The following is a 12,870-nucleotide window of genomic DNA, read 5'->3' on the forward strand; positions in this document are numbered from 1 at the left end:
ACCAGGTGTTTTGGCAATTGGAAGTAGCATGAAGACAGAACTCATACTCGCATCACTTGGACCCAGATGTATGTATGAACTTAATCATTGCTATGGTTATCAAAACATAGTGAGAGTTTCATGATAGAGAGATAGTATATAGAGAGAAATGAGGAATTTTAATTGTTACTCTTTATTATTGAGAAAAATGATACAAGGCTCTGTATTTATAGATGCAGAGAACAGGAGCACTTTCTTACTGTTACAAAACTCATTATAACAAAGTGTCACAGCTGTCATATACTTAGCAAGAGATATTAATCCTATAATGTGAGTGTATAGTACCCTGATACCACACAATACTCTATCAGTCCCCCACAAACTCAGAGTGTCAAGATTATCCGGGAGCTTCTGTGCACAATGAATTTGGCTCTAAGATCAGAAAACGTGAGTTTTGACAGAGGCTTAGTTAGTATGCCTTGGACAGAGGCTTCGTTAGTATATGGTCGATTGTTCTTGGAAAGGCTTTTAACTGACAACCAGGGACTCGTTCAGCATTTTTCCCGTAGGGTCTGTTTGGGTGGCCGATTTAGGGTATGGTTTTGGAGGGCTAGATCTATATTTTATTATACATTTGAGATTTTAATAAAACTAAAAGAATACCATGACATATGATCCGATTTAGGGTATGGTCTCTGCATATTTTTCTTATTGAATTTTATTTCCAAACATGTTCTTGGAGTTCTTTTTCTTTGGCATGTAACAGGCCTATCATTTGTTCATATTTTCGGTCATTTGTATATGCACAAAACCATTACACTTACTAGATTTTTGACCCGTGCTAGCGCACGGGTCTATTAAAAAAGATAAAACAACATAATAGTGATAAAATATTGAAATGTAAATCATCATAATATACCCTTTCAATGATAACTAAAATTGAAATAGTATATTTGTACATAATTCACTCAATCAAACTCAAACACCATTACAAATCTCCCTATCTACCAACACACCAACACCACTACCAATTTGATCTCAAATCATCCTATACATGACCCAAAGATGAGAGACCAAAATCAAAGAAACTTAGAAGTCAATTCCATGAAGGTAGCAATCTTATGAATCTCTTCATGAAGTCATCAAAATAAAATTCCAAAGATATATTCATAGTCTCACTTCAATTTATCCTTGTATCACAACTTTACGATTTTTCATGACTTCTGACACTTCCATAGATACTTTAGTGGCTACTGTCAAATGCTTCACTACTCTTGTCCTTCCTACAAACATGTCATAAAATTAGTGTTGGATATATTATTCATAGTCTGTCTTGAAATTGTTCTGAGTGTTTGAATTGTGTAGGATATTGTACATTCCAAAAGCTAGACTATATTCTAAAACTTTAGAACACCAACAATGCTTGAATGCACCCATTTCTGTTTTAATGTGAGAGGTATGAGATGGTAAATATACAACAGTGAATAACAACAACATAGTATGAGGGGAGAAAAATTATCAAGTATCATCATGTCATATTTCTACTTTGAGATCATATACCTTCAATTTGTGTTGGCAACAAATATTTTTTTTGAGTATCATAAATACCAAAATAAAACCAAAGAATCAATGGAATAAAATCTTATATTATACATAGAGCCAAAATATATATAACTGCAATTCATCAGTTATCTTAAGTTTCATAGAGAAAAGAATTTCATACAAAAAAAAAATTAATTATTATTCTTGTCAAATAAAAGCATGCTAGATCTATGTAGAGTATTATCTAGTATCACTAACTCCTCTGCTATCATCTCTCATCAACATAACTTTTCTTTTATATCACTGATTTCATCTACAAAAATTTGAAAGAAACAAATTTTACAATGGTACTGATATACAATGAAACCAAAAGAAACATCTAAGCAAGCATATCAAACTCATTACATGGCAACACGTAACAATAAATAAATGTTGAAAAAGTATTTACTCTTTTTGAAACGGTACAACCAAATATAACTTGCATAAAATCACTGCTTTAAATTATAGACAAACAAAACAAATCGTCTAGATGCGGTCATTATACACCATACTTACTGTTTTAGGTTTACTTTCCCTTGGTTTCGATAGAAGAAACTATGGTGCAATAGGATTGTCAAAAGCCTTGAACATCTGCATGAAAGACAAAGAAACTTGAGTTATTATAAAATTTTAATTGTAGGATATGGAGTAATTAAACAAAAAATGATGAAGAAACAAATCTTAAAAAAAATAAACTACCACTAAATTAGAAAAGAAATGGAGCTGCCTTTCAATAGTTTCCTAATTTTTCAAAAGGATTTGAAAATAATGCAACACCTCATATCCTATTCAATAAAAATGATGAATAAAATTTCATATTCTCTTTAACACATCATGCAAATATTAAGTCAACTTTTATGTAAAACACGACTAACACTAGCAGAAACATAATTTAAAAGGCTAGACCGAGAATGGCTACCAAAAAGAAAGCTTCAAACATGTTTGGTAATTTAGCTACTAACCTCAAAACTCATGCTGATCAAACTGAAAGAAAGTTCTTCTATCATAACATTTAGCTATTCAAATTGAAGCTTGTATAGGTTACCCTTCCAATTCTATATTCATGTGATTGTGCAGAAGCACAGATGAATTATATACACAAAAGAAGGATTTGTAACATTTGAAAATCAAAATAGAAAAGGATTACAAAGAGGAGGAGAAAAAATTTAGTTCTGGTTGTTATTGAGCTGCTCAAGTCTAATAGCAGTGCCAGACTAATTTTTGAGCAACGTGAAAACATATTGATAGGCATTTAATAACTATGAGTGAGAGAGAGCAGACAAACAGACATGAAGCAGCCCTTGTGGATTGTACAATCAATTGAAAAAGTCAAAAAGGGTTTGAATTGTGTCACCTATTAATTATTAACTCACTTAATGTCATTTTTACCCTCATTGTAATTACAAAGCGCGCGCTAGGGCTTCCATAATTTGCTTATCAGACTGCACAACATTTTAATTAAGTAAGATTTGCTAAGAAAGTTGATAGTCAAGAGAAGCTGAAGTACACATTAATGAATTCCATCTGCAGTATGTCAAGTAATGGAGTATCATATTCTTTTGAAGGCTATATTGTTTAATCTGGGATTTTTGACCTTTCTTTGCAGTCTTTTCAACTCATATAATCCAAATTTGTAAATGTAAGCGGCATATTACAGCATGGACCTGTATCAACGACATTTAGAGGAGGTAATGAAGTTATGCACATACTTTGAATCTTTGCTCCTTTTTTAAAAATTTATTATGCTTGTTCCGGTGAGGAATCTAGTGTCGTTTATTATTTTTGGAGGAGGGATGATATGCATAGCCAGATCAGCTGCCTGCACAAACTACCACTATTGTGTGTGACACTGCATCATGTGAAATTCAGATTTCTATTGTGAAATTTTGTTTGTCTCACGTCCCTTGAGGGTTGGAAAATTTTGTAGGGAAGAGACAGAGAAAGGTAAAGGGGGTGTGATAGGTGATGTAAAAGAAAGAGGTGTGAGAAAATAAGAATTGTTTCTTATTTACTTCCACATTCAAGTATTTTAGTATTGTATACATCATTTAGTTAAGTCACTACCTAAGTACCTAGACGGAATAGAAAAACGAAAAACAAAATCTTTACACAGTTATGCGTTTGCGTACTGGTTTAAGATTAATAAAGATAAGAGTCCTCGAACAAGCAGAGTCAGGTTGTTCTACTGTGTTATGCCACTGTGTTATTTTTTCTGCTTTCATATCATTTGATTCATTTGAAAGGGAAGCCAGCCCACCTTGGGGGCAGTAGTTGTAGATGTTGTCATGTGACTAGGAGATCATAGATTCTCAAGTCTTGAAATCAACCTCCTGCAAATGTATGGTTACCAAAAATAGACCCACAATGGGTTTCACCCTTACTAGGATCTCACTACTCACTCGGATGGAAGCTTAGCACTGTCTTTTTACTGCAATTTAACAACTTTTCGGAGGTATCTATATATTATTTTGTGCTGAATTATAAACGAGAAGGTACTCAGAATTTAGATCATACTCAGAACCGTGAAGGTCCCAAGATTGTTAATAATGGCATTGTAATAACGTTCGTTGGATTCTATAAAAAAATATTGAAAGAATACTTTAATATAAAATTATAATTGATTAATAGAGAATGTAAATAAAATCAGAATTGTATAGTTATTTTTGCGCTTGTGGATATCTTAAGGGCCCAACACTGATTGGCCAAGTGCCCGATAGGTTTTATAACATAGATGCTGTAACCTTGCATGTGTAACTCTACCTCAAATTTTATTTTAATTGAATTATTTATTTTGATTGATCCTTCATGTAATATTTGCCACTTGGATGCTTTGTTTGGTTAAATTGACGAGTTCTCACTTCTTTCTAGGTGCATGTGACAAACTTTTTTGACTCTGTTATGGAAACAATACACTGACTCAGCCTACAGGTCTCAGTCGAATAAAATATTTGGGGACCTGAAGTTAAAATGCCTTAGGATCAATTAATCTCTGACAATGACAGAAGAATTTTAAGAAATTCTGACTATGAGGAGTGGTCTAATAAATTAAGTCCAGTAGGAAGTTGAACATAATCCCCAACAAAATTAGTTTACACAATTTCACGTAAAGTGTAACTCATGGAAACTGGATTTACCACACAGGAAAATGTCCATGGTGTTGGACAACTATGGAATACTATTCTCAGCAAAGTGAATACTTTTGAAAGCGATGATGCTTTTGTTTGCTATGGCCTTGTTTCAATGGCTATGCTATCATCATAAATGATTGCAGCGATGCTCTTTGACACCTCATGTTATGGTTCTTGCAGTGCAATTTCACTTGAAAATGCAAATTATTTAGGGCATCATTGTATATTCCAGCGCATATGTTCTGTATTATGTTAGCCCTTTTGCTTTTTCCCTGAGTGGTGGAGCACTGCCATGGTTTGTCGCGTTCTGGGTGCTATCGATCGCTGGTAGTGTAGTGCTAAAAAATGGAGATCATTGGTGGTGGATTTTGTGATTTTGTTTTATGTTTCCAGCTTTAGTGGATCAAGCAGTTAGAAACATTGTCTTTTGTTGTAGACGTCATATTATGGCATATAATTATAAAAAAGTTTCCAACAATTATTTTAAGATACATTTCGTGAAGACCTGATATGTTTTATGTCTTTTAATAGATTTTTTCGTCCGAAAAAATGCTTGCAATTTTTGGCCAACGAATGTGCTTTAGATAGAAATTTACTATTGGGAGAGACAACTCTCAAATATTTTCCAAATCTTGATATCATTTCAATTATCTGGAGTGGATTGATTACAGGTTTTGTTGTGTCCTTCACCTACACAACTAGACAAGTGCATTGAAGACAAAAACGTAAAATAAAAATTGAAGATAATTCGAAACAAAATAAAGGCCAATTTAATATCCTACGTGAGTGAAATACTTTCCCATATTCCCTAAAGTGTTTTGGTTGAAGCATGAATTCATACATCAAACGTCTATTGTAGTCCCGTGGTGCAGGGAAAATACTTCTGTTTCTCGGCACCTCTATTTTTTTTTTTTTTTAAGTGTAACATTTAAAAGACAATTTTGTTCTTATTTGTAGTTTCAAAATTCAATGCAAGATTAGTTATTGATTTATCAATAATACACTTAGCTTCTTATTACAAAGTAATATATGTAAAATATAAATTGTATTAAAAATAAAAATATTCATTAGTTGTTTTTGTACATGTGAAAAATTATGAAATGACATTTTCATGTGTAACTTACCTATTAACCTCTTTGTTAATATTTATTTATTTTTGACAAAAATAAACGATATTCATTAATTCAAATTGATATAGTACATCGATACAATACAAATCCAAATTCGCTAAAAACAAAAAGGATGAATCTGTGAACAAACTCACAACATCCATGTTAATAGCATAAAACGGCAAAGTACTTATGCCTACAAATATGACTAATGTGACTATATTCAAGTCTCCGGAATACTCATGTCTCCGGATCTGCAACGTTGACGATGGCAAAGTCATTGTCATTGATCGGATTTGCACTTGCTCAAAGTTAATCTTTCAACCTGAATCAAATAAACACCGCAGTAAGACAGGAAATCAAAAACACACCGCACAAACAGAGTCGTGCAAAGACGACAAAATTGACCCTAAAACACCCCTCTGACAAGAAGAAGAAGAAGAAGGAGGAGGAGGAGGAGGAGGAGGAGGAGGAGGAAGGGTGACGACTAGGGTTTAAGAAGGAGAGAAGAGAGAGGAAGTTTTGTTATAATAGAGGTTTTCATGAACATTTTAATATTAACCAAATATTTTCTTTTTTTACTAAATATCTTAGAATAAAATATCATCCTTATATTTTCAAAAAAGTTATTCTCAAAAGTAAATCTAGTAAAATTTTCATAAAAAAAATCTAATAAACTCAAAACAAACATTTCAGTGTTAGTTTAGCAAAAATAATTGTTTTAAAATGAATGTCATTTACATTTTCTAATATAAGATTATTATTATTATTTTCAATTTTGTCATCTAGAAATTTGTGTGTACACTACTTTCAAGACATTATACTCAATTTGTATTTATGATGGTGAGTGATACACTAATAATAAATAAAGTTAGTTTTGTAAAAATATAATGACTATTAACAATATCATTCCATTTATTATTATTTTAAAGAAAAAATCTTAATCAATAGTATATGTCTTATCGCTTTGCTATGGACTTTGGTATGCTCGTGACAAAGTTTGTTTTGAAGGAAGAAATCTTGAAGCGGTGAATATGGTCCGAAAAGCCTGGAATATCATTGAAGATTACAAAGGACTTATGAATACTCATGTTGATGTGGAGCCAACTATATGTGTATCTTTCCCCTCTACTTGGACTCCTCCTCCTACATCTTCCTTCAAATTGAGCATTGATGCATCTGAAGGTGAGAAAAACACACAAGAAGCGGGGGGTTGAATTGTGTGGGTATTTTGACGAATTATTTTTCTATTTGTTTATAAAAACTTGATCAGAATCTGATGTTGTAGATTCCGACTCAGAGTCTGAATGCAGCGAAAATATAGAACACATAGATAAAAGATAAAGAGTCAGAGAGAGAAGACAAACACAAAGCAATTTATAATGGTTCCTCCCACAACATAGGAGCACTATAGTCCCCTTGCACTTCCAAGAAATTTCACTATAATCACTCTGGATTACAACTTTCTCAAGGACACACCAAGAGACTTCACTTTGCTCAAGCACACTGCAAGAGACTTCTATGCTCTAGGACTTTACCTAAAGACTTCTGCTCAAGATCAACTCCATGAGACTTCCCTTTGCTTAAGCACAATTGCTTAAGACTTTCCCCTGCTCAATCACAACTGATTGAGACTCCTAGGTGCTCAATTTTTCACCAAGAGATTTATATGCTCAAGCACGCAGGCAAGAGACTTTCTAAAATGTTTGCCCCAACTGCAAACCAGTTAATTTGTTCTTACAATAGATTTAACAATGATAGTGTAAACTGAACAAATGAACAAACTCACTCCTTAGGATTTATAAGATATAAACTTGAAAATAAATGCTATGTGTTTTGCGCTATTGATTTAACAGAGTTTTGGCACAGATCGAAAAATAGCAAAGTCTTGTTGCTTTTTCTTCAGGTCTTCAGCTCCTTTTATAAGCAGTGATTTGAGAGACGTTGGAGAAGAGTGTCACAAATAAGGTCGTTGAGAAGCTTTGATCAAGAACGTTGGTCCTTTGCCTAATATGGATAATTCCGTTGAAAAGTCCTTTGAATTTCCTTTGCTGAAAGAAGGATTATCCACTACATTCTCTTTGTTTTTGATGTCCTTTGTCTGGTTATACACGTAGATAGAAGAAGACAAAAACATTGCTCTATCAGATGCTATGATAGAGACAACTCACAGAATAAGACATAAGCTGACGTGGATTCTCGCTCCCTCAGATCCAAGTATGCCAGTTAGATTATGTGTTTGATGTCCTTCACAAAATCTGTTAAGATCACTCTCCGACTCCTGTAAGGCATCCTTCTTCTAAGGATGTTGACTTCTGGACCTTCTGTTGGATATTCCACCGTAGTCTTCTAAACTTCCCAACCCCTTTCTGATGCGCTTTATATGTCCTTTATTCATGATATATAGATTCTGCACACTTGAATATATGTTAGTATTCCAATTGTTCTTCAATACTTTGTTATCATCAAAACCCTAGAGGACTTGTATGAACCATTCTTGTTCAAACAATATCCCCCTTTTTGATGATGACAAACACAAGTATTTTGAACAACTGTTGTTAATTTAATTAACAGTTAGACTTCAGGGTTTGAGGTTTGCAAGCTCTCCCTGAGTCTGTCAGTCTTAGGTTCTGAGTTTTGCAAGCTTCCGCTAAGTCTGTGATAGTCCATTAGTGTGAGGTTTGCAAGCTCCCCGTAAGTCTTATTCCCAGTTAATTAAATTCATTCTTAATCACTCTTAAGTGCATCAGAACAAATAATCAAATGCATACAATGTTTTATCTTGGTTTTCGGGTGTCAAACATTGATTACGTTTGAACCTTTTTAACCGGTGATATCTTATTTTTTCTTGGGAAGGGAAAAAGTAAGCAAAACCCTTGAGAATCGAGGTCCGGGAGTTGTTTTCGCTACGGAAGATGTTAGGCACCCATAACGACTATAGTATCCTATAGGAACCGTCTTTGTTTTCTACGCGCGCGCTTTATTTTTAAATGCTATTTGAAAATGATATTTACACCTAAGAGTTTTCTAAGTGAAGAATTGGAGAGATAAGAAGATGTTTGAATTTTTATTTTATTTGAATTGAAGGAATATTGTCCTTGCCTACGTACCCTTTTAAGGGATCAAATCCACCGTAGTTCTCTTCCAAAAATGTTTTTGTTTTTGTTGGTTGATTTTAAGTTTGAAAATTGGAATTTTGAAGAATGGAGATTGAGAGGCCTTAAAGGCATGAGATTTTAAGAAAAAGTGAGGTTTGATTAGTTATTTTGAAAAAAGGTCAGGTATGATTAATTTTCATTGAAACTTGATTAAGAAAATAAAAGGGAAAATCAATGGGGTTTTGGACCCCAAGGTTTATTAAGAAAATCACTTGAGTGATGTTGTTCATGTTTTTTGGAAAAGAGAGTTTTTTTTCTAAGTTTCAAAGTTCCTAGACATACATCTAAAGCATTCAATCCTAAACATACATCTAAACATGCATATCCTAGCGATACATCTAAAATATCTATGTGATGTGTGTGCATGTGTCGGTGCTTGTGTCGGTGTACATCATTAGAGTCCATTGTCCTTTACATCATTGGCCTAGATACATTCTATGGTCTTGCAAGAATTGCATAAAAGTAAAGTACAAAAATTCCTAAGTTTTTACATTCTAATTTTTGCATGAATTTTAAAGTGCAAGAAATAAAAGGGATGAGAATGTGAGATGGAAGATGAAATGCTCATGATGTATGAAACATGAAGTAGAGTGGTTAGTGAGAATAAGGCATAAAATGATAGAAAGATAGGCAAGGAAATACTAAACAAAGAATAGTAAAAATGACAAGAATAAAGTGTCAAAATGTAGTAAAAATTCACCATAACCTCTCAATAAGCACATGACCTATAATTCTCCTATCATAAGCAATTTTCAAAGACTTCATTGTATTATGAGTGTGAGAATTATAGGGCATATTCAAGTCAAGGATCATGACATATTTTTAGGTACACTTAGCACTTTATTTTCACATACACACATTTACATGACTTGTAAAACAAGAAACTAATTACACATATTCACATGCAGCAAGAAACACATACAAAAAGTAGCTAAAACTTCACAAAATCATATGGTATAGGTCACAAACATTTATCAAGAAATTGGAACTAGAATCAAGCAAATTTTCACAGATTTTTTAATACAAAACATCACAAAATAGCAAGAAAATCATCACATTATTATTTCCAAGTTTTAATATGCAAAAATCATCACAAAAATATCACAAAACTATCAAGAAATGTATATGAAAATTTCTAGAATTTTTAAAGAATTTTAGACACAAGAACATATAAAACTTCACAAATTTTTAACAAAAATAGTAAACAATTAACAAGAAAATACCACACATTTTTTAATCAAGATTTAACACATAATAACATCACAAAAATGTCAAGAAAATGATCAAGAACACAGAGAAATATTTTTAGGAATTTTTATCATGCAAAATTAACATAGCAGGAGGTGTATATGGCAGTTCTCAACAAGGAAAGCAGGAAACAGGGGGGTTTGAAAAGCAAGCAGAAAGCACATAGCAAGCAAGCATTTGGGCTTGAGCAAGCCTACTGGGTTTGGGTTACTGGAGCGGGTATGGGTTAATGGAGTAGATCCATGGGTTAATGGAGCAGCTCCTGTAACAGCCCGATTTTCGCTAGTTTTATTTTATTATTTATTTATGTGTGTTATATGTGCTCTTATGTGATTATTTGCCTCTGTGTGTATTTTTGGTTAGGAATTGTAGAATTCGGTGTTAGAAGGGTATTTTAGTCATTTTGGACTTAGGGGCATTTTGGTCATTTTGAGAGTAGGGGTAATTTTGTAATTTTGCATAAAGTTATTTTTAGTATTTAGTGAGAGTTATTATTTTACCAAGTTACTAGAGGGTGTAGTAATTATTTTATTTACCGTTAAGTGACAGTTAGTGTTATATTTTACCGGTAAGTGAGTAGTAACATTTTTGAGGTTGAATTAGAAATGGGTTAGGCCCATTAAAGTTTGTGAGATAAGCCCATTAAGTGAGCCTATAGAAACTAATGTTAGTGAAGAGATAGGGTTACAAACATTTTCATTTCATTTCATTTGAGAAGAGAAGAGATAGAGGCTAGAGGGAAGAACAAGGGTTAGAGCTTGAAGAGGGGGTTCATCATCTAGGAGCTAAATTGAAGCTTGTGTTAGAGATTCTTGGTGCTAGAGGTAAGAGGGTTAGATTTCAACCATAATTCATAACTTTTCTTTTTACCCATTTTTGTGAAATTGATGAATTGAATCTAATTGTTGTAAATTCATGCATAATTGTTGTTGTTATGTTTGAGAACATGATTTATGTGATAATTGCATGTTAGTATGTGAATTAACATGTTCAAATGCATAGTTGTTGGTGTTTTGTGTTCTTGAGCAAGATTGATGAGAATTGATGTTGTGATTTTGAATTGTGCATGAATTTGTGTTCATTAGTTGTTGTTATTGATTTGGAACATGTTGTTGGTGAATGGATACATTGGGTATCATGAATTGGTGAATTATGATGAGATTTGTTGTTGTTGTTCAAATTTGTGAAGTTGTGCCAAGTTGTTCATGTGAAGGACCGAAATGAAATTTTGATATATGAAATTGTTGGCTGAGTTTTTGATGTTGTTGGATGAATTGAACTTGGTAGAATTTCTGTTTTCATGTCGTGATTTTGTTAGTCGAGTCGTTTGGGAGAAAACGGGAATTTCGTGTGAAAATTCGAGTGTTAACCGTTTTGAAAATGAGTGTGATGTGAGGTTTTGGAAAATGATTTTGGGGTGGTTGAAACTTGAATTTTTCTGTACATTATGATAGAGCTATGTGTTAGGAGAATGTAGGCGAAAACGGCATCGAAAACAGGTTAACGGTTTGGATTTTACGCGCGAAAACATGAAAATTGGAAAATCTGATGCTGTCTGTCAGGCAGAAATCGGACTCCGATTTTTTGGCATCGGGCTACGATTTTGACCAGGTTTTGGAGTGTTTCGACACGAAAAAAATCGGACTACGATGGGTAAAAATCGGACTACGATTTTGCCTGACCAGAAACTTTAAAAATGCATTTTTCTTCAATCCAATTGCTTCCAAACTTGTTCCAAAGTGTAGGGGCCTTATCCTAACTATCTAGGGGTGTTTTTATGAAGGAAATAACTTTGTTTAAAGGGGTCTATTGAGTTCTTATGTTGCTTGATATTGAAATGAATTAACTAAGAGATGAACTTGATAAATCCTATGATTTCGTTGCATTTGGCCGATGAAATGCTTATGTAACCTCTACTGCACACATATGTGAATTGTGGGAATACAAGCATAGGCAATTGAGCTTGTTTACTTGGTTTTGACTCGAATGTCCAATTAATTTAATGTTGTGATTTTGAGAGACGAACTTGACTAAAGATGACTTTTGAGAATCATTTGATTGTGAATCCTTTATGGAAAGTTATTACATGTTATATGAAGATGATTGGTGGTGTATTTATGTGACAACTACATGTTGTGAGATTTTTTTTTTGATATTGTTGGTGATTGTATATATGATACGTGGTGGTAAATTGTTAATGATTGCATATATACAAGTATTGGTGATGGTGAGGTGATTATTGTTTGTGTGAACATATGCATTTGTAGTTGAGTCATATGTTCATGCATACATGACTGATGGTGGTGGATTTTATATCCAATAGAGGTGATTACGATGTTTTTGTTGCATCGAAGGTGACGACCTTGAGGTGTTTTGGTACCACATGCATCTAGATGAGTCTAGAGACATTGCATAAACTGTTAGTGGATTGAATTGCATTAAGATGTGTTTGATGGTTGATTATTGCTAATTGTACTTGCGGATCGAATTGTTAATTGTTGATTGACAAGGTGAGGTTGTGATATGTGTATGATACACTTATGGATATGAACTTGATATAATGATATTGAATGATCTTGGATTGCTTATATGTTGTGAATATTGAGGAACTATGTATCAATTGTCATTCTTTATCCTTGATTATATCTTTCATTTTCAAAGTTCTTA

At 33.2% G+C, this 12,870-nt stretch overlaps 2 long non-coding RNA genes across 2 annotated transcripts; one reads left to right on the top strand and one right to left on the bottom strand.

The window, feature by feature from the left end:
• Window positions 1-872: 872 nt before the first annotated feature.
• Window positions 873-2,796, bottom strand: LOC146947105 (uncharacterized). Its single transcript, XR_015026905.1, has 3 exons — window positions 2,523-2,796; window positions 2,077-2,151; window positions 873-1,262 (listed from the first exon to the last, which is right to left on the bottom strand). It is a non-coding gene; the product is annotated as an uncharacterized LOC146947105 (long non-coding RNA).
• A 222-nt stretch (window positions 2,797-3,018) lies between these two features.
• On the top strand, window positions 3,019-5,216 carry LOC146947106 (uncharacterized). Its single transcript, XR_015026906.1, has 2 exons — window positions 3,019-3,248; window positions 4,429-5,216. It is a non-coding gene; the product is annotated as an uncharacterized LOC146947106 (long non-coding RNA).
• Window positions 5,217-12,870: the final 7,654 nt, after the last annotated feature.

This window comes from Medicago sativa, chromosome 2 (assembly GCF_051527215.1).
Source record: "Medicago sativa cultivar Bolivia chromosome 2, Bolivia_mono, whole genome shotgun sequence".
NCBI classification, from domain to species: Eukaryota; Viridiplantae; Streptophyta; class Magnoliopsida; order Fabales; family Fabaceae; genus Medicago; species Medicago sativa.